The sequence below is a fragment of the Trachypithecus francoisi genome, unplaced genomic scaffold (genome assembly GCF_009764315.1).
Source record: "Trachypithecus francoisi isolate TF-2019V2 unplaced genomic scaffold, Tfra_2.0 Lachesis_group10, whole genome shotgun sequence".
Lineage (NCBI taxonomy): Eukaryota > Metazoa > Chordata > Mammalia > Primates > Cercopithecidae > Trachypithecus > Trachypithecus francoisi.
Genome location: NW_022681455.1, coordinates 14,722,387 through 14,743,632, shown reverse-complemented (window position 1 = coordinate 14,743,632; position 21,246 = coordinate 14,722,387). Strand labels below are relative to the sequence as shown.

The 21,246-nt window shown below is 45.7% G+C and overlaps 1 long non-coding RNA gene across 1 annotated transcript; it reads right to left on the bottom strand.

The window, feature by feature from the left end:
• Positions 1–4,821: 4,821 nt before the first annotated feature.
• On the bottom strand, positions 4,822–20,804 carry LOC117088658. Its single transcript, XR_004439265.1, has 2 exons — positions 20,667–20,804; positions 4,822–5,070 (listed from the first exon to the last, which is right to left on the bottom strand). It is a non-coding gene; the product is annotated as an uncharacterized LOC117088658 (long non-coding RNA).
• Between the last annotated feature and the right edge of the window lie 442 nt (positions 20,805–21,246).

The following is a 21,246-nucleotide window of genomic DNA, read 5'->3' as shown; positions in this document are numbered from 1 at the left end:
GTCTTTTGTTGCCCTTTTATCTGCAGAGCATGGTCTAATAAACAGAGAAGGCTCAGGAGGGTCAGAAACACGGTGTTTGCTGAGTCAGCCTCATTTCTCAGCCTGCTTGCCAAGAATTACCAAAAAGGAAGCGTTGGAGGATCATTCCCAGACTTGAGGCAATCAGATCTTTCCAGAACTTGAATTAGGTAGCTTGGGAGATAAGACACTGGAAAAAAAGAGCCCAGTCTAGGAATCAGAAACCATTCTTTCTGGTTCAAGCTCTAGTGTATCGACCAGTGAATGACCTGCAGCAAGATATTTAACTTCTCTGGGATATAGTTTCCTCCTCTGTTTCCAAAATCGAGCACTCAAGATCATTACACATTTTGATTTATCAGGCACTCAATATATATACTCAATGTCTATGTGTAGCAAATACGATTTACCAAGTAGAAATAAAGAATACTGTTTTTCAAAAGTTCTGGGGCTAATGAATATTTTTGTAGACCACACATTATCTGCAACCATTCCTACATTTAACTATGTCTCTGGAGAGTGAGTTCTTTCTAAAGGGATAGCGGTACTAAATGGTGATATTCTATAGCTAATGTGGAAAAATTTATCACAGCACTATGTGATTTGTTCCAGGGACTATCTTTCCCAAAACAGAGAAGCCAGTAGCCTAGATGTCTGATCTAGAGAGGACAGAGATTAGCTCCTTTATTCATTAGCTGGTACATTTTATTATACAATTGGATTTTGAATTAAAATACAAATAGGAACTTATAATATTGGAATTAAAGTAATATTGATTAATTTAATTTATACTAATGTGTAGATGACTGATACCTACACCCTATCCTTAGGGTATGTTTTAAGTAACGATAACAAAAAAAAGCAAAACAGGAAAAGTGATGGGAACTCCTAGGGTGGTGGCAAGGTTATAGGAAGAGGGTTAAGGACATGACAAGGAGAGAATGAATTTTCCAAGGATAAACTTCTTTTTTACTTCCCGCTTTTTTCCTAAGGTCAGACAGAAACCAGCAGTATGGGATCCAATTTCAGAAAATGTCACAGTCTCCTTGCTTTATGACCCAGGCTAATTTTCAAGACCAGAGCACTACTTCCTCAAAAATCTGATAAAGCTGCCAAAGTCAGGCTCTTGAGGGATTTTTTGAAACTAACATTCTTTTCTCCTTTTACATCATACATTTTTTTAGTGACTATAAAACACACCTTAATCATAGAACATTTAGATACCACAGCAAAGCATAAAGGAAACAAAACCCATCCTTAGTTCCACCATCTTAAATATCATAGTGCATTATATTTTAAAGGCAAAAGGGAGTCTTCAGGACTGCGTCATGGCAGTTTAAAGCGAGGAGGTAGCAAAGCCACCACAGAGAAAAAGCAGAGGCAGGGCCTGGACATGTTATATCAGCAGAACTTGGGACCAACTTTTTTTTTTTTTTTTTTTGGAGGGGGAATAAAACTACATTGTGTACTCTCAATGAGATGTGTGTGTCTATATGATGGAAGGGGCTTGGCATGTTTGGTTACCACTTTTTCCATCTTATATTCTTAGTAACTAGGTTACCTGAAGAGTCCATTTGCCACATTTAAATCAGAACTGATTTTTAAAGTAGTTGACAACTGTGTAGGTAACAGATCAGAGAAATTCTGTGCGTATATGTGGCACTGTTTGAGTGTGTGTGTGTGATTGTGTGCGTATGTGTGTGTGCACGATTGTGTGCGTATGTGTGTGTGCACGTTCTTGTACCTGCCCAGAGGTCAAGTAACCAAATTTGGAATGGGGTGGGTTGAGAAAAGCTTCTCTGTTTGCATGCCTGTTCCCATCACTATGACTTGCAAATGAAGCCTTTCTTCACGAAGTCAGTCAGGTTGTGGGCGAGAGATTTAGAAGACTGGAGAGAGTTTTTCTGCACTGCCTGCTCAGCCCCAGAGAAACCCGAGGACCCTTGGTTGTGCCCACAGCGGGAAAAGCCCGGGCTCCAGGTGAGGCCTCGCTTCCCCCGGGTGGTTTGAAGAAAGGGCCGATGGCGATCATAAATATCATTTGCTGACACGGAGTCCTGGGGCTTCGCTGACCACAGGAGTCGCGGTCCCCGGGATGCAGGAACTGCTCACAAAGCAGGCATTTATGAACTGGTTGGCTTTGCATTAATTAATTCCCCATTCACCAACAGTAACAATCCCTTCAATGAGTGTCCGGGCCCCGGAAAGCCCTGGTGTTGATTGGAAGTGACAAGTGCATCGCAAAGTGTGACTGTGTTAATATGGAACAGCGCAAAGGGACTCGGAGCCCCTCTCCTGCCCCGCGCCTTCCTTCCCTTGTCATTTCTGAGGAAGAAAGAGAACTTGGCTTCTTAAGGAGTGTTTAATTTGGTTTTTCCTCTTTAGTGGTTCGCTTGTCAGCTGCTGTTTTCTCATCTGCTTCTTCTCCGGGATGGGTTAGTTCTGATGCAGTGAGTTCTGTCATGAGTCCATGGAGTGTCGCAAGGACCTCGAAGGACCAAGAGCCCTGACAGGTCACAGGTGTCTGATAAGCCAGGACTGATACACACACACACACACACACACACACACACAGGGATATGGACTCTCTGGGGAGGCTGGGCAAAGCCTGACAAATTCTCTCATTGTTAAGAATTTGGGAACCAACAAGAGACTTGGAGTTCCACAGGTCTTAGTAAAAGCTGAAATGGCAGGGAAATTGTAGAAATTAGAGCTGATTGTCAATTCCTGAAGGCCAGGAAAACATCTCTTCTTTAATAAGCAGCTCTGTGCCATGTGCTTGCAGGCTCTAAATAAATGTTTGCTGGCCGGCTAACTGGCAGTGGGTTAGACATTGGCCCCTGCGATCCTCCAACTTACTTAATTGCCCAGTTATTTGTCCTCTTTCTTTCCAGTTCTCTTACTCACTAGCTTCCCAGTTTCTATGTCTGTTGCTGGTTGTAGAGACGCATGCACTTACCAGGCTGGGCCATTTTAGGTTTTGCTACTTATTTACACATTGGCCAAATCTTTCTTACCTGATACTGTCATTTTTTACTTTTGAAGATTTCCGGTTTATTTCTTTCTGTGTTTTTGCTTGCACTTTTAGGAAGCAGATTTAAAAGACTTCATTCATCTTTTTCTAGGTATACATTGTGCTAGATGACATCAAAATGATTAAGAAAGATCTCCCCCTTACCACTAGAAAGGAGGATTAAACATAAGCACATTCACAAATAACTGTAAGGCAGGATTAAGACAGGCCAGCGCTGAAAGAGACGTATAAATAAGGGTGATGGGGCTTCCAAGGAAAGCACATCACAGCTGCCGGATCAGTCAGCAAGGGTTTCCTTGGGCATCTGCAATGAGTCAGGAAAGATGGTCAGGGTTTTGTCATGTAAAAGGGGCATTCTTATCAAAGGGAATGGGAAGCATCTGAGAGTGTGTGTTGTGGGAAGAGTGAGGAGTACACTTTGGCGTAAAGCATAGACTTGGGCTGGAGAAGTGGGAGAGACGAGGCTAGAGGACTTTGTCAGCAAGGGTGAGATGTCTGCAGTAATTTTTGCAGACATGCAAACCAGTTGGGAGATGTTTATTTGGGGAAGCGTGGCTGGGACTAGGGTGAGTCACATGAAGATCCTAGGGCACAAAACTTAAGGAGACTCGCTCTCAGGTGCCACCTCTGCCTTTGCAGGATCCTGAGTCAGGTCTTCTTACTGCACTCCCAGCTTGGTCTGGGAGTGGGGAGACCAGTGAGCAGCTGTTTTGCATATTCACAAGATTGCAGTGAAAGCTCTCTTAAGAGGGATTGGAGACCATGGGCGCTGCATGAGACTGTGCAAATAGAGTTAATACAGACAGAAAAGATGTGCAACCTGGACAGTGGGAATGGAGTGCTCCTTTAAAAGATTCAACACAGACCAGGGACAATTCCACATGCTTTTCACATGTTAATTAATTTCCTGATGAAAGATAAAGCTTCTAGCCAGGAGTCCAGAGAGCTGAGTTCTAGTCTAGCTCTGCTCTAAGGAGTCCTGGGAGTCCCTGTGGCCTCAGCTCTTCGACCTGGGAAATGACTGAGTCACATGAGAACATTTCTTAGGTCCATCAGAGCTCTAGAATCTCATGTCACTCATGTTGTATGTTAATATCAGCTGACCTCGAAAGAGAACCCAAGCTTTGGGGACCCCAATCTTGGATCTACAAGATCTCTCAGACCAGAAGCCCTGGGAGGTAAATCCCTCAATCCAGAATCTTGTCTTTCATTGATTCACTGTAAACTACTTTTCAGATTTCTAGGTTTCAGGTCCCCCTTAAAGACTGACATTCCAGTCAGTCTGATGTTAAATTCTGCTTTCCCCTTTCCACCTTGTGTTACCTACCCCCACAGCCTGGCCCACATTTTTCTACCCCTCCCTCCTTCTCTCCTGTCATTAACAAAACTCCCCAGACCCTTGCAAAGGCCCTAAAGCAGAATTATCCCAAGAGAGAAACAGTGGATTTAATAAGCTTCCCTTTAGAAGGCCCCAAATCCCTTCCAGTTGATTAGGGGAAAAAACAACTACACACAGGACAGTTTCCTGATGCAGGAGGTGAGAGAGAGAAAGAATAAAGAAAGTTCCTGAAGTCCTGGGCCTCAGGGACCAAATTAAGAAAGCAGCACCACTTATTCAAAATCAGATGAATGTCAGTGGGATGTTTGTCAAACAAACTTGTCATTATTTGTCACAATTTGAGGAAGTATCAGTCAATAGTCACACTCGAGCGCATAACAGAGTTATTTATAGCTGCCAGTCTAGAGTTTTAACTCATGCGGGGCCAAGGTTCGATGTTATAAACAGCTTTATTTATAATGATTGCATGGTTATAAATAGTTTGGTTCCCTGGGTGTCACAGAACAACCTGGGATGTGCTGCCAACACCAGCACCAGGAAGCGGGCTGCAGCAGGGAGGTGAATCCTGGTGGTGTTTTTCTGCTTCTCCAAGGACCCTCTCTGTGAGTCCTTGGTCAGGGTATTTCATCTTCATCCTCAGTGTCCCTTTTGGAACCGGGAGTCGGGCTCCTTGGTGTTCCTGGAAGATGGTGGAAGTTACTCACTTAATTAATTAACATCTGCCCCGCGATCTGCTGTTGAAAGGGAGCCAGTACGGGGAGCACCGCCTCTTTTGTGCCTATTCACGGACAATGAGCTAATTACAGTCTCTCTCCTGCTGGAGGGTGGAGGGAGATATCCTGTTATTCCAGTGAACAGGCAAAGCTCTAAAGGTTTGTTTATAGCTTCAGATTTAATTTGAATGACAGCAGCGTCTCCTTTAAAAATAAGAGGTTGTCAGAAATTTAGAAATTTACTAGTTTCTTGTGTCAGCAGAACCTTATCTAAGGAGTGGGAGGTTGGGGGATTTGGGGGGAGCCGAAGAGAGGAAGGGGAATATGTATACATAAATTTTACATGTAAAATACATAGGTATGTCAGCTTAAAAACTGATCATTTTACCATTTGGCACAGGGGCAGTATTCTCAACTTCCTCCCGACAGCCTCCGACCCCACCTTCCAAAAATGCAAATCTATTTGTCATATGAAAATTTCTTGATCAGTAACTACTTCCATCTCACTCTCAAAATCCTTAGTCAATTTTAATACTGTTAAGCTAAATCTTCTTTTTCTTTCTTTCTTTTCTTTTTTTTTTAAGAAAAGGTGTGGCCATAAAAAAATTTTTACTGGCTCTTAATTTGCAAGATTAGTTCTGGTTCATTTTATTGCTGTAATTTAATACTCATAATGATTTTCTGACATATATGTTTTAGCAGCAAGATCTACTTCCTATTCATTTTTCATTTCGATGCAGCTGACGTATATTAGGCAGGATGGTACAGATCTGAGGGAGCAGCACCCCGTGAGAAACTGACATCATTCTGCCGTCTTGGCATCCTCCCAGACATGTGCTGAGCCCCAAGAAGCCTGCACTTAGGTACATGCAGGGATTCAGGATCAAAGGTGATAAGCAAGAAATCCTTCTTTAAAAAGGAGTTAAAGTTTTTTTTTTTCATTTATAGGATTATCAACATCATTACCATTATTATCATTACTGCAACTCTGGCTAAGGGAGTTGTGAGTTGCATCCTATTTGAATGTCTCCCACTGGATTGGAAGAAAGCAATGAGGGCCTCCTTACTAAGCTAACAATCACGCAGCAGTGAAGGTGAATCATGGACTCTGAGACCCCATGCCACAGGACCCTGACCTGGGTGCTGAGGAGGGCATCCCAGAGAAGGTGGCCTCCACATTGAATCCTACAGGTGGTTCCTTCGGGTGGGGATTGTGCCTTTTTGTTTCTGTACAGACACCTGCTGGCATAGTAGGGACATGGTAAATCTTTGTAGAGAGAGTTAATGAAGGTGTATTTTGTGGAATTTGACAGTCCCTCTGGAACACTTTGTCATGCATTAGCAATACATAAAAAAAACATGAATTTAAATGGTTAAAAATGAAAAATAAGAGAGAGGAGAGAGAGATTTGTGGAGTGTGTGCACTGGAGCAGAATGAGGACCCCTGTCTGACTGGGGCTCTGGAATTCCTAAACAAAATAATCAACTCCCTATTGGGAGTCGGCCCTTGCATGGCAAGAGTATGCAAGGCCAAGGTGTAGGAAATGAAATGGAGCAATGAGCATGTTGAAGTGAATTGGTCTGAGTGGCCTGAAAGGCATCGTCAGCATTTCCTCTCTGTTTATTTTTACATGGGTCTCTACCCATACGTGAGGCTAAGACCTCATCCGTCATGGGTTCCAATTCTGTGCTCAGGAAGGAGGTGGCATTAAGCTAAAAGGAAGAGGATGAGTACAAGGAGATGGATATTATATCAAGTTTCTCCCTTAATCTTTCAGTTCTTCTCAAATACTTTTTCTTTCGGTTATACTTAGTTTCATGATTATTTCTACTATTTTTAAAAGAGAGATTCTCAATGTTTATTTTAAAACAAAAAGGACAGATGTTTTTCCACATTGCTATTGGGTGAAGGGGGAATTTTAATATTCACATTATCAAGCATGTAATTTCAGAGAAGATTCTTAGAATTGGAAATGTGCTTGCCCAGTCACTAATAGCTCCCATCTCAGAGATATTATGACCATATATCCTGGACCTAAATGTTCCCATTTAAAGGAAAAGGAACAGAACAATAAATCTTGCAGCATAACATGTAAATCTGATGATGCCTTATGCTTAATATTTTTGTTTATTTCTGTTTCTAAGAATTTTCCTCAATGCCGAGTACCAGCTGAGGAGGATGTGGTATAAATGTATTAAGCAGCTTAGGGTCTCTGGCCACTAATTCTTAGGATTGTAGATTTTTAGAGCCTCAGGAAACAATAAGAATTTTCTACTTTAGTTCTCTCTTTTTTACAGATATGGAAGCTGAGCCATTTGATTTCTAAGAGACAGAGTTGGGATAGAACAAATGTCTCTTGGCTTCTAGAAAAGATAACGAATATTTGTTGGACACAAATAGTTGTGTGCTTTACAAAGGTGCAGTGTGGTGGTGAAGAATGAGGGCTCTGGGGCCAGACAAGCCTAGGTTTGTATGTTGGCTCAGTCACTCTTTGTGAGGCATTTTAAGCCTCAGTTTTCTTCATCCATAAAATGGGAACATTAATGACACAACGTCAGAGGTGTTGGGACGACTGAATGAGATAAAGCAGGTCAAGTGCTTTGTGATGGTTCCTGACACATGGGACATCTTTAACATGTGATAGAAACCTCAGTGAAAACAAAACCAAAAAGCAAAACAAGCACCCCACAGCTAGGCTTTTTGTTCTTTTGGCCTGGTAGGATCTGTACAGAGATGTTACTGGTGAAGCTTCTTTCTTCTTCACATCCTTTTGTATATGTTTATTTCCATGGGGGCAGGAGAAGCCCTCTGAGAGAGAAATACACAAGTCCCAGGCACCATTAGGCTTTGGGCCCAGTGACAGATCTGATGGATGGGTGGGTAGGGATGGGGAACAGGGAGGGGAGATCCTGGTGAGTCATCACCATGAGCAAGAGGGGTATCATATGCTTAGCTGGCCCAGAGGGGGAGAGTCTGGGCAGCGGACCCCACTTTGTAGCCTAGACTGCACCTGCTAGGGGTGCAGCTTTGCTCTGGGCATTGTTTTGATCAGCAATGGGAACTCAGGTGGATGAGAGCTCCGTGAAAGGCAGTGCTATACTGTCTGGCCCTGAGGACTGAGATAGTTGGGATCCCACCCCTGGGATGAGAACACGGGCAGCAGGGGCACAGGTCGGCGGCTTTGAGGACCTGAAACTTATTGGAGAGAGTTATTTATTTCTGTAAATAGCTGGATCTCTTGTAAGTCAAGCAAGTGGGGACTTAGACCACTAGAATTTGGAACAGTTGTCTTAATCACAGAAGCCACATGATTTCACTCATATCCTGGAAAATACTATTTGCACATAAAATTATCCCGTTTAATCCCTCAGTAGCCTTGCAAAGTTTTTATGGTATTTTGCAGATCAGGAAAATGGAAGCTCAGAGAGATGTAAATCACACTTAAGGTCACAGATATCAAAATAAAGCCTAGAATGAAAACAAATATCATTGGTTTTATAGTCTACATCCTGTCCTTGTCCATTGACCCAGCTGAATTTTACTTTTAATGCATTTTCCTTCCACCTTCTACCCTCTTTGGTTTGTGAATGGAGAGGTAGCTGTGACTTCTTGTGGCTGAGGGAAGCAGCAGCCTGTCTGGTTACCTGAGCCAGGTCTGGGGCCAGGCAGCATGCATTCTAGTCCTGCCTGGGACACTCACTGGTCTCAAGGCCTTGAGCAAAGCAATTGACTGCTTTGTACCCCAGTTTCCTCATCTTTAGGTAAGATGTATTAGGGTTCTCCAGAGAAACAGAACCAATAGGGTATGGGTATGGGTGGGGTGGAGAGACAGAATGAGAGAGAGAGAAAAAAAAGACAAAGAAGAAGAAGAAGAAGAAGAAGAGAAGAAGAGGAGGAGGAGGAGGAGAAGGAGAAGGAGAAGGAGAAGGAGAAAATTTATTTTAAGACATTGGCTCAAGCAACTGTGGAGACTAGCAAATCCAACACGTTCAGGGCAGGCTGGCCACCCAGGGAGGAGTTGATGGTGTTCCAGTGGGAAGGTATTCTGAAGCAGAAGTCTCTCTTCCCCAGGGGACCTCAGTCATTTCTCTTAAGACCTTCCACTGATTGGATGAGGCCCACCCACATTATTCAGGGTAACCTGTTTTGCTCAAAGACTACTGATGTAAGTGTTAATCTCATCTAAAAATTACCTGCACAGCAATAACTACACTGGTGTTTGACCAAATATCTGGGTTCCACGGCCTAGCCAAGTAGGTGCATCAAATTAACCATCACATGGGGCTAATGAGGTACTACATAAGGTTGATATGTGGGTTAAATGAACTGATGTAGGTGAAGAGTTTAGAACTGTGCCAGGTACAGATAAATTCTTGATAAGTATTATCCATCATTCCTTCCAAAAGGAATCATTCATTCCCAGGACAGACTCTCTCTCTATGGCTTGGACATGCCATCTTGGCCACTGGGTCAATGCACCTGAAGTCAGCAGGCTTTGTTTCTCTTCCATTCACTTCTTGTGGCTGCCAAGAGTCTCTGTGCCTTGAGTGTGGCAGCCTGTGTCTGGGAGGAGAGTGAGCTTTCCTAGTGCCCACATCAATGAGGGCACTAGGTGCTGTCTCTCAGTAAAGGCCCAACAGAAGAAATGCTGCAAGGAAAGGTCTGGGGATGGAATTCTCCTGAGAGGATCTCTGTTGTTGCTTATACCCATGGCAAGAAGCAAACACAGTGCTCTTTCATCTTCCTTGGCAGGGTGTGCTGCTGCTGCCAGCCCGTCTGCCCTGCCCCGGGATCACCCCCGTCTCCCAGGCTCAAGTGAATGGCCCTTCAGCAAATGCCTTTCTTCGAAAAAAATGAAAACTCTGCACCTCTTGCCACCCACCTCCTTTTCCATTCAAAACTCTGCTCTATCTCCTTTGCCCAGCCGCACCTTTGGTGGCCCTTTCCTACCTGACAAAGGGAGATACCTTTGAGAGTCAGCCCTGCATTGCCAGCTGAGCAAATGTTCTTTTTGGAAACAGGGGAGTGTTCTTTTGGCTTTGGTTGATGAAAGCGGGTGGATTAAAAACTAGGATAAATGCAAAATATCCTGGAGGACAATGGGGAAGGAAAGCTGCGGGAAGGACACATGGAAAGGAGGGTGGAATGGGAGATGGGAAGGGGCCGGCAGGACCAGGGAAAGGTTAAACCACGCTTTCATTTTGGAGTCTGATCTGTTTCTGAACTCTGATGGGTAAGGCCATGAATTTTAAAAGGTGTCTCTGCAGTGTCTCTGCAGCTGATAGCTCCAGTCACAGAACCAGCCGTCTCTGAAGCTCAAGAGTGCCGCAGGAGGCTGAGCCCAGGGAGTCTGAAGACCAGGAGGCTTGGGGAGCCCAGCCGGCCCTTGTCAGGAAGCAGGATCACTCGCAGCTCCAAAGCACCGGCCTGGGCAGGCTTCTGGCTGCACCTGCAAGTGGCTGAGGCCAAGTATCCCCTGGCAGCTCCTGGAGGTGTCCACGGGTCTGGTATCAGCAGATAACTTTCTGAGCAGGTCTCAAGGCACTGCTGGGTGTACTTGTCAATGGCAAAGTCACACAGACACCTGCTGCAATCCCTGTTCACCTGTGCTGACTGCTGAGAGGATAGCAGGTCTCCCAGGGACTGGTGCTTTTCTCACCAGAGCTTTGAGGAAGGTCCTCTTCTAGAAAGGGCAGGGGGATCCTGCTTTGAGAGCTGCTCCCAAAAGGGATGCCAGGTAGTTCCAAAGGTCCTGGAGGAGGCTCAGAGTCTGCAAGTCACCCAGCAGAGGGAGGGATGTGAAGGTGGCCTGCTGACTGCTCTGGGCTGGAAATGTGGCAGTGACTATTGTCCTTGGAGTCCTGGGAGAGATGCCAGTGCATCTTACTTTATGAGAAATGCATGCTCTTGAGAAATGGAGTGGGGACATTAAAAAAATATGTATTGTTATGTCTTTATCAATGTGTCTGTTTTTTTTTTTTTGAAACCCTGGAGTATTGGAATCATGACTTCTCTGTTTGTGAATTGAGCGTTAGGAGTATTGAGTTTTCTAAAAGCAGGGATATTGGTAAGGGAAGCAAATGGACACTTCTGGAACTATAAAGTAGCCCAGAGCAGGACCCCGACAGCCACCAATGACACAGCTCCTTAGCTCGCTGGCTGAGCCAGGAAAACAGAGGTAGTGGCCCTGGGCAGAGGGATGCCATGCAGAGCCAATCCTGTGGAGACACTGGGGGGCATCTGGGAGCTCCACAAGAGCCCACCCCTCCTCAGCTCTGTCTCCTGCCTGGTTACATCCTCAGAACTGTGAGGTGCCCCTCCAGCAGCCGGAAGCCTGTGGAGGGGACTCACTGTGTCTAATATTTGGGACTCCTGGGCCCCTATTACGAGGGAGACTCTTTTTAGAGGGTGTGCGGGACAAAACAGCTTCTCCCTCATTTATTAAAAATTGTCCGTTGGAGTAAAATATACATAACATAAAATTTACCATTTTAGCCATTTAAAAAGTACATTTCAGTGACATTAAGCACATTCATAACCTTGTGCAACCATCACCACCATCCAGCCCTGGGTATTTTTTCATCATCCCTAACTGAAACTCTATACCTATTAAACACCAACTCCTCATTCTCTTCTTCCTCAGGCCCTGGCAACCACCATTCCATGTTCTGTCTCTAGAAATATGAGCACTCTAGCTATCTCATGTAAGTGCAATCACACAGTATTTGTCCTTCTGTGTCTGGTTTATTTCACCTAGCATGATGTCTTTAAGGGTCATCTATGTTGCAGCATGTATCAGATGTTATCTATTTATCTTTTTATTATGGTGAAAATATCATAAGATGTATCATTTTAAGCATTCATAAGCATTCATAAGGGCACACAGTTCAGTACCATTAAATCCATTCAAAATGCTGGGTAACCATCACATCTATCTATCTATCTATCTATCTATCTATCTATCTATCTAACTTTTTCATCATCCCCAGTAGAAACTCTGTACCCATTAAACAGTATGTCCCATTCCCTTCTCCCAGTCTCTGGTAACCTCTAGTCTATTCTCTCTCTGTATAAATTGGTCTATTGCTATGGACCTCATATAAGTGGAGCCATCCATTATCTCCTGCCTTTTGAGCACAGATTAGATTAGAACACAGATTTTCAAAGTCTCCTCAAAGAAACAGAAGGCCAGCACCTATCGGAATTTAAGGGTTGCACATGGCTATGTTGGGGGGTTTTCCAGCCTGCATCAGGAAAACAGAACAGGGAGCATCCCAAAGCAGCCTGGACAGGACCCCCCCAGGCTTGAGAGGGATGTCCTGGCAGGTACGTCCAGCCACCGAGGCCCTGAGTGACTCACATCACAGTGCTTCCCTTGTTTGAATTCCGGTCTCAGTGAGCACCCTTCCGAAAATCTGCCTGCCCAGAGAAAGCGTGGGACAGGGCGACACCTTGTCTTGATGGCTTGGCACTCATGCTTGTCTTGGCAACACAGAGGAATGGCCAAAATACAAATGGAGAAGTATTTAGGAATGGCCAAAATACTGAGTTTGAAAAATGACTCTGCCATTTACAATATGTGAGACCTGGAGCTCAGCTTCCACTTCTGAAAAATGAGTATGAGAAGAGTCACCATCTCATAGGTATGAGTAGGCATGAGAAATAAGGAAGAGCACACAGAATGCAGAGAAGTGTTCTGCCGAATGCCTGACCCACTGTTGAGTGTTCAGCCGTGATCATAATCATAATGTTAATTCATTGTGTTGGTGCATATCAGTTTCTTATAAGTTTTGCTAGCATGACTCACTATCCTCAAGTCCACAGAGTTTTAAGATGCTGAAATTGAGTTTGGGAAATGCATGCCCCAGGGTCAGGCATTTCTGTGAATTTGTTGGGGTGAGTAACCAACCACTTGTGCATCTTGAGAAATCAGTGGTTTGTCTCCCCGGTGACATCTCGATCTCACCACTCATTTTCCTTCCTAAGCATTGATAGAAATAAATCACTGGAAAGTGTGAGCTAATTTTTGGGTAATAAATCTTAAACTGCATTCTTATTTTAGTTTATCATGTTTCACAAAGTGCACATTGGTGGATGGGAGACCTAGTTAAAAAGGTGTAGACAGAACAATTTAAAATCTACCTAGATAGCGAAGTTCACAGTGACAGGATGCATAGTAAAGTATGCAGTGGGTCCTCGAAGCCCTGCAATTTGAACATGCGTCCCCCATCCCGCACATCTGCCCTGGGTGTCTTCAGGAATTCTGCTCGGGCAGTAGCTGCTGCCGTTACCTCTGCTGGTGGGATCCGGGCAGCGGTCTTCATGGTCTCAGGAGGCAGTTCTCAGGAGGGGTTACCCACGGCAAGGGTTCAGATACACTCACATGGGGACAGTCTCTTTGCAGCTTCAGAACCCTGACCCTTTAATACCTGGCCTTTGGAGTAGAAGCCCACCCACTGCTCCTATTTCCCCCAGACTTAGGGTGGATTCTGTCTCAAAAGCTTCCTGGTTCCTTTGTGCCACCTCACTCAGGTTATCCGTAGATTTTTATTCACTGCAAATCTCAAAGCCAGAGCCCTGTGGGCTTGGTCCCTCTCCCCTCAGGTGGCCCCTCTGCTCCTGTGTGCATTTGCTCAACCCCCAGGCTCCATTTAGCAGTGGGCGTGTCAGGGCGGGCAGTGAGCGCCCATCTGCCCACCGATCCCAGTTGGGTGGATTAATTAATGATTACAGAGGACTTTGAAGGTTGCAGGGCTAATTATTTAGCCAGTTCCCTCCCTTCCCCCAAGTCCCCTCGACGGCCTTTTGTCTCTTTCCCTCATGGGGTGTCCTTTGAAGTGAATAGGAGAAGATGAATCAGGGGTCAGTTAATAGGGCTGGCCATTACAGATGGCTGGCTGGAGAGTCCCGTCTGGACGCTGCTCCACGGCGGGAGCTGAGTTTCTCCATGGAGCCCAGCAGCACGGTGGAGCTTTCTTTCTATCAGAACTGGCCCAGGTTCCCAGAACATCGTGACTTCCCAGTCTCCCAGCTGGGCACAGCAAACATCAGGTCTTCGTTGGCTGTGGTGTAGCCTGATGCCCTTGTGCTTCTGCGGCTTTTTCCCCCAATCTGGACGTGAAATCCTTTACTTATGAATTCATTCTCTCCCCTCTCTCTGTTACTCTTTCCCAGAGCATGGCCCCATAGGAAGAACATGTGAGTTCTGCTCCCATTTCTAGGTTACTTCCAGGTTCGAGAGAACTAATTCTAAGCCGTATCATGGGAGCAGCGAGTTTAGGCTGCCTTGCAGAGCGAGAAGACCATAGGGTATCTCTCTGCCTTTTCTTTCTTCCCGCAAACTAAGATATTGAAATGAAGTAGATTTTTCTATTATTGTAAATTCTTGAATTGTGTATACTTTTTTAGTCAGGAAAATCTAAGTGTAAACTAAATACTATAAGTAGTAGGATTATGCTTCCAGTATCCCCTACCTGAGCTCGAGAGTGGATCCTCTGTGTACCTGTGTACATATGAAAGGGGAGATGTCTGTGGCTGAAAAATCCTGAGTTACTAGTTCATGCACTCGTTCATACACATCTATCACATTTATTGAGAAGCTACTGGATTGTAGTGGTGTTAGAGATATAAAGCAGAGACACCACTCAGTTCTAAAGCTATTTCCAGTCCAGCAGGGAGAAGAATATAAAAACATATCAATATGGCAGAATAATATTTTGAGTTATTATTTTGTATTTTGCTCTATTTTTACGTTCCCTGTGACCAACAGGTAGACAGGCCCTTTGCCTGTCCTTGCTTCGGGATATTTTCAGGGCTGAAAACAGAAGCTGCTTGAAGTCAAAGGCTTTTGTAGAAGTCCCAAGCTCTTTGAAAAAATGATGTCAGCAGGCTCTGAGGGCAGCAGGATGGAAGAGAGGTGACTCCCGGGGCACGAGGCTGATCATGAGGGCTTTGAGGATGACCAAGGAAGGGAGGGAGGAGGACAGAAAGGTGAGGCCTCGTGGAAAGGTCTAGAAGGTGTGGGTGTAGCAGCCCTGGAGAAGGTGGGGAGGCACTGGGGGTTCCAGCTTCACCCCAACCTCCCTAGATGTGAACCTGAGGCAGAGAGGCCATGGGCCCTGAGGCCCATGTGGGCTGGGACCATGCCAGACTCTGGGGACCAGAAAAGACTGACAATGGCCAGCGAGTGGAGTGGGCTCTCCAGCTCTTTGGTGATCTGCACAGTTCCCCTGGGCCAGTAGGCTTGTTAATGATGGTGCAGGGATGTCTGCTATCCCAGAAGGGTGGGAGATCAGAGTGGGATCTAAGATGTTTTAAAATAAAAATGATATGGAACAGTGGACTCTGATACTCTACCCATGACACAACTCTGACACAATTTAAAAGGGGAGGTGGTGGAGATATAGTCAGATTCATAGAGATAGAAAGTAGACTGGTGGTTTCCAGGGACTAGGGGGAGGGGGATTGGGGGTTCGAGTTTGGTGGGTGCAGTTTCCATGTGGCAAGATGCAAAGAGTCCTGGAGATGACATAATGACGGGGATGTACATACACTGCTGAACTGCATACTCAACAACAGCCACGACGGTTAGTTTTATGCCATGTGGATTTTATCATGACTCACAAGCTATATAGAGTTTGGCCCCAAGAGTGCTGGGAGCAAAGATGGAGGTAGATCGAAGTCAGCTTGGGGACAGTCATGGAGGGCTTCGCTGGCAGGTGCCACGTGACTGAGACCCAAAGGATGGGCTGGCAGGAAAGAGGTGGAGGGGCTGTGGAAACAGAGAGGGTGAGACTGGGGAGGTCGGAAGGGGGCAAGGGAAAGATGAGCATGCACATACACACATATGTGTGCTTTCACACTCACATCCACCTGCACACACACCCAGCCAGCAGAGCACCCTGGGTGCATCTGAACAGCGTGGCTGGAGTTTAGAACATTAGGCGGGATGGCGAGTAGAGGGGAGATTGGTTTAGATTTTATCTGGTAGGTGATGGGAACCATTGAGTATTCTTAGTGGTGGCTGGGGGATGGTGACATAATCAGATTGGTGGTCCCGCAAGATCACCCTGGCAGCTGTGTGGAAGATGGGGTTGAGTCCAGAGGCGGAGCCCCACCTGGGACTGTGCCTGCAGAAGAGCAACAGCTTCTGCCTGTCTCAGAAGCCCCCTGCTCTCCTAGCTCTCTGGGAGCATGAGAGTTAGCATCACCTGTCTCCTTCCCAGACCGCAGAGGCAGCTCGGCCATCTGTGGCACATCATCTCTGTGTGCTTGACCATTCTGTTGTTTTGAGAATCTCTGCTCTTATCTCATAGCCCTAATGGAGAGAAAGAGTGAGCATCACAGACAGATCTTTCCCCAAGCATTGCCATTCATCCATGCCCTTCATCCCTATTCTCTTTCTTTTATGAGCAGAGATTCATTTCTATACCCCGAAACCTACCCCTCCAAGGGCCATCTATTGCTGTTTATGGAGGCAGAATAGTGCTTCCGTAGGTTGGGCAGACTCGAAGATCTGACTGCCTTGGTTTGAAGTCCAGCTCTGACAAGTTATTCAACCTTTATTATCATGTCTCTAAAATCAGGATGTTGATAGTATCATCTTCATTGGACTGTTGTGAGGATTCAATGAATTTATCTTTTAAAAGCACTTAGAATGACATCTGGCAGAGAGTTGATGCTTTGTTTATTAACTAAACATCTACCCCAAAAAGTAATGATGGAGATTAAATGGGACGCTATTCCTGAGGGACTTGGCATGGCACCTAGAATACAGTAAGCACACAATACATATTAACTGTTGCTATTACTCTTAAAATGTTTAGAATTGTGCTGGAATATGACACATGCGAGATGAGATGGAAGGAGATGAGATAGGTTTGCGTAGAGGGGTTGAATTCATGCAGATACTTTTGAGGAAACTAAAGCAGTCCCCACAGCCCTCCTGGTGGTCTCCGTCCAGTCTCTCTGACATCCCATCTGTCTCCACACTGCTGCTGCTGCAGATGCTTTCCTGACAAGCTGTGGATCTAGTCAGTCAACTCCCTGACTTACTTAGAAACCTGGTAGTGATCCTTGTTATGGGTTGAACATTGCCCCCACAAGAGATGTATTGAAGTCCTAGCTCCGAGTAGCTCAGAATGTGGCCTTATATGGAAATAGTCTTTGTCGATGCAATCACTGAAGATGAGGTCCTATGGAGGAGGGCAGGACTCTGATCCAACAGGAAGGTCCTTATAGGAGGAAGGCCATGTGAAGACACCGACCCAGGGAGAGGCCACAGGAAGGCGGAGGCAGAGATTGGGGTGATACATCTCCAAGCCAAGGAATCATACGAGTTGCCGGCTGCCAGCAGAAAGCCAAACAGAGACATGGACCAGAGTATCCTGCAGAACCCTCCAAAGGGGCCAACCCTGCCTACATCTTGATTTTGGACTTTGAGCCTCCAGAACTGTGAGACACTGAATTTCTGTTCCTTTAAGCCAGGCAGTCTGTGTTACCTTCTTACAGCGGCCCCAGGAAACGAACAAGAAACCAGTCCATACTGCTTAGCATGGTACTTAGGGTTCACTCTCTTCTACACACACACACACACACACACACACACACACACAAAACCTACACCAGGCTATTTGTAATTCCACAAATAGGATTTGAAAAGTTATTTGTGGTAGGAAGAAATTATTTGATACCGATGATGACTGCTCCCAGTGCTCCCAGAGTGCTAAGATCCTGGTGTCTGGAGCTCTTTTTGTTTGTGGCGCACTGCACCCCAGAAGACAGTGGGTGTGACAGAGTGAGAGGATGCCCTAGAAAGGAGGAGTGGAGTGGGCCTGGGAAATTCACAGGGCTGGTGATTTGGGCCTTGTAGTCTGTGGAACCCAGGAAAAGAATAACCTGGGGTTGGTGCCCAAGGGACTTTGGCAGAGGTGGGCAAGGGTGTTGAGGGGGATTTTTGGAGAGAAATGCTGCCTGCCATGTGATGTGGGTTGTCCCTGCTCTCTCTCTCTATCACTGGTAAAATCCTTGCCCCTCTGTACTGGTGGCATTCATTCCCCTCCCCTCCGCCTTACCCCTCCCTCCTCCTTCTTCCTCTCCCCCCACTTTCTCCTCTCCCTTCTAATGGGTGGTAATGTAGTAACTGCTTGGGGACAGCTCAAGGTGAAATTAGAAGCCGGGTTATCTGAGTGATCCAAGCCCACACTCCCATTCCCTAGTTCATGCTGTTCCTCTCTTTTCCCTTGTTTGTGCTGTTTTCTACACCTGGGATGCTCTTACTCTCTTTTCTGCCCAAAACCTCACTTGTCTTTCAAGTGTCCTCACTTTCGTGAAGATTTCTGTAACCCCTCCCCTTTCCCTATTCTTAGGCAGAATTACAATGAACCCTGCCTCTGAAATTCCCGAGAGCTTCTCAAATCTTTCTATGGCACCCCACAAAGAAAAGGAACCTTGGGTCATAATTTATCTTTACCAACCCTCCACCTACCCTCACACTAAGCCCAGAGGCCAGCGCATAGTAGGTCCTCAGTGACGGTTGGTGTGGAACCAGTGAGTGAACAAAGGGAGGGGCTGTGGGGTGTAGGACCAGAAAGGGTGGGGCGCTGTGGGCCAACAAGGAAAGGAGCTAAAAATGAGGAGTGGGGCAGGAGAGAGGAGTTCAATGATACCCTTCTTTTAAGTGCCCCTCAGAGAAGTCGAATTTGCGTCATTAAAACCCAAATAACCAGGGAATGAATGGTGAGAAAAGCGGGAGATAGAATTGTGAAGATGGAAAGGAAACAGAGCCAAGGACAGGAGAGGAAAGGGGCTTAAAAACAGGCTTGTGCTAGAATTTTTAAAAAGGCAGCTGGGTGCGGTGGCTCGCGCCTATAATCCCAGCACTTTGGGAGGCCAAGGCAGGAGAATCACAAGGTCAGGAGTTCGAGACCAGCCTGGTCAACATGGTAAAACCCCCATCTTTACTAAAAATACAAAAAATTAGCGTGGTGTAGTGGCGGGTGCCCCTAATCCCAGCTACTCAGGAGGTTGAAGCAGGAGAATCACTTGAACCTGGTAGACGGAGGTTGCAGTGAGCCAAGATTGCATGATTAATACCCCAGCCTGGGCGACAGTGTGAGACTCTGTCTTAAAAAAAAAAAAAGACAAAGATGGAAGTGGGGACAAATATAGCAGGAAGAAGGACTGAGAAGGAGTGCAGGAGGGAGGCTGAGATTTGAGTTCAGAAAAGGTGTTGGTTTATGTTGGAACTGGGACAAACAAAATCCACAGCCTCACTCCACATAAGGTAGGTGGAGAACTGGCCATGCACAGAAGCTCCAGAGCCCTTTTTGTGGAGAGGGAGGAAACAATGGATAATAATATGCTGTAGAGATAAATTAATAATACTAAGCTACCTCACTGGGGTGTTACGAGTGTTAATTAATTAATTATTGTTTGCAAAGCACTTTGAAGGTGGAAAGGCTCTATAATTATTATGAATAAAATGTCAGAGATAATCATCTGGCAGAATGCAATGACCTCGTCAGCATCTCATTTGCATGGCAGGAAGCAGAGCATTGGTTCTAGGATTCTCTGTCAAAGGGGGAGGCTTGCCGGGGCCGACAGATGCCCGTCTCCATGCCCTGCCTTCTCCTTCTCCCCGCCGTATCTCTCTGGCAGCCCCAGAGCTGCGGCCTCCGCTTCCTTGGCGGCAAGTTCACGAGCTACTGTGTAAGGTGATATTTTTATGAGTCAGAAAACTACATATGCAATGAGCTGGTGGCCGGGTGACTTTACGATGGGCAGCATTCTAATGTCACAGGCCTGAGGAACACTCTTCACACTGAGCAGCTTTTGGTTTGGCAAGCTGTTTTGTTTCAGAGGAGATTAAGAACACAGTGGTCTAGGGCTGCCCTTCCAGAGTGGGAAGGGCGTGGGCTTTGCAGGCAGGGAGAAGATGGACTTCATCTGGGAAGAGGTTAGTGCCTGTGATGTGCCAGCTCAGGGTTTGGAGGGAAGGGCAATGAACAGACCACAATGCTGGCTCATGAAGCTGACATGCTAAATGTGGGAAACAGACAATAAGCAAACACCTCTGCGTCTCTATATGTAATGTGTCCGGTGGCAGTAAAGGCAAAGAAGAAAAACGTAATAGAAGAAGGCAAATGGAGGGTGAGGGGAAAAGCTGTATGAGCTGAGTATGTAGGAGACCAATACTAGATGTACCCACTCGTGTGAGGTCTGGGAGATGTTCATCCAGGAGGAAAGATGTTTGAGGACAATTACCTTCAGCCAATGTTTCCCTGCTTGGTTTAGATGATGAGGCAAAAGAACTGCATGGAGTATTGACCAAGCCTTGCTCTTGTATTAGAAAAGCAAAACAACCCTGCCAACCAATTCCCCTTCAAGCCAATATGGAAGAGAGGATGTTATTTTAATATTAGATAGGCATGGTCAGAATTACATGCACGTAAAGGAACACAAAAGCAACTATCAAGTGTGGACAGGATTTCATACCCATTTATACCCAAAAGACAGAACGATGAAAACTTCTTTATCTCCTTGAGAGACAAGAGGACTCACCTTATTTTTTGTCTCGTGTATTCCCTGTGAGAGATCCCGGAGCTAGTTCTAGAGGTAAGCGTCGACAGTTCCAAGGGTCAGAAAGCCAAGGACCTTGTGTTGTAAAATAAACCATTGAGCCTTTTTATCAGGCCTAGTGTGTTCACAAGGAGACATCCTAAATAGGGGAGGGTGGGTAGGCACAGGCCTCCTTCCTCAAAGAAAACATTTCCCCTTACACTCCTGATGGTAGTTATTAATCTTTTTAAACCTCAGCTGAATTAAGCGTTGGAATCGTGCTATTACTGCTGAGACACCCATTCCTGTATAAACAACTGGCTACTGACTCCAATACTGTGATCTTAGGGAAAATCAACACCAGCTTCAGGCCAGCTTTTTTTGCTAAGCGTGGATTTGGAGCAGTGATTCTCAAACCTCAGAATCCCCTGAAGGACTTCTGATAACACAGATGCAGGGCCGCCCTACCCTCTCTAGAGCTTCTGACTCTTAGGTCCAGGGTGGGACCTGAGAACGTGCATTTCCAACAACTTCCCAAGTGATGCAGTTGCTGCCAGGCCAGGGACCACACTTTGAAAACCAC